Genomic DNA, 1,380 nt, shown 5'->3' on the forward strand with positions numbered 1-1,380 from the left:
TCAGCCTTCAGACAGCTTTTTACCTGAGCAGCTCCTTCAGCCTGCTCTCCAGAATGAGCATCCCAGTCAGCAGCAGTACCGTACCGAGCCCTCACGGTGCGGTTAAGGAGACCCTCGTTTTTTTTCATGTCACACGCAACAGTTGACAGATCTTATTAATTGTTGTTATTAACTCAGTTTGCAAAAAGGTGTGCAACAAATGCTATTCAAAAAAGGAATAGACCAACTGCACAGCTGTATCTTGTATCACTATATTTTGTAAATATATTTAGGAATGTCATTATAAACCACAAAGCTTACAAATTATATCGACTTAATAAAGTTCAATTAGTTCTGTTGAAGGGTAGAAAATAAGGTTTTAAAAATACAATTTGCCAAAGATATCCCTTTTTAAGGATAGCTGTGTTTTCTTTTCTAGAGTTGCTTTTTGTTTGGGTGCTTAAAAAAACAAGCTGCGTGAGTCGTAGTCGTATGTATGGTACGGCTGTATTTGGTTTTACTACATTTTTGTAAATAAATTTAGACCTGTTTTATTTTCCGCATTTTTTTCCCCTTTATATTAATATAGTAAAGATCGAGGATGGGAAATTTGGTAGAATTTGGTGTTTCTGAGTGTGTGGGTTTGGTGTACCATACCCATGGTTTATGTCCACCCCTATCTTTTTGCCAAAGTTTACTTTTTTCTTTTAGTATGGTTTCTTCAGATATTTTAGTTTAAGTGTATGCACAGTGTGTAAAATGAAGAAATACAACATTTGTGTGTATTCCTTAATGTAACACATTAGTGTGTTCATTATTTATTTATTTATTTTACAGTGTGCATGAATCAATCAGGCTAATCTAGTTTAGAACTTGTTTTCAGCAGAATATTATGCACATTGCACTTGCAAAAAAAGTAATTTGGCAGCCATTTAACATGTAATGGACATAAGATTCAAGTACTGTGATAGTATCGAATATCATGATACTGTGCATGGTATCATATCAATACTCCCTAATTGCGGTTTCGCAGAACACTAGTTGACAGGTTCCTGGCCCCTGGAAGACAAAGGCCATCCATGCAGGTGTCCACTTGAGCCTGGCCATGCCAGTAGTTGCCTAGGGGGATTAACAACTTGCTGAAGCCAGGACACAAACCAGGTGAACCATTCAGGGCTCAGTTAGTTTGATTCTTTATGGTAATTTCTGCTGCCATCTTTATTTTCATGTTTTTTCAGGGCATATGAAAGAGAAACATTATTCCCACCCAGTAAGCCGTTACTGTTAGAGAAGAAATAGTTATGATAAAAACAGAGGTAATGTTACCATGAAGAATATATTAATTACTTATTTTCCACTGTTCATACATATATATTAATGTCGTGTTACAGACTGTCACAG

The sequence above is a fragment of the Polyodon spathula genome, chromosome 30 (assembly GCF_017654505.1).
Source record: "Polyodon spathula isolate WHYD16114869_AA chromosome 30, ASM1765450v1, whole genome shotgun sequence".
NCBI lineage: Eukaryota > Metazoa > Chordata > Actinopteri > Acipenseriformes > Polyodontidae > Polyodon > Polyodon spathula.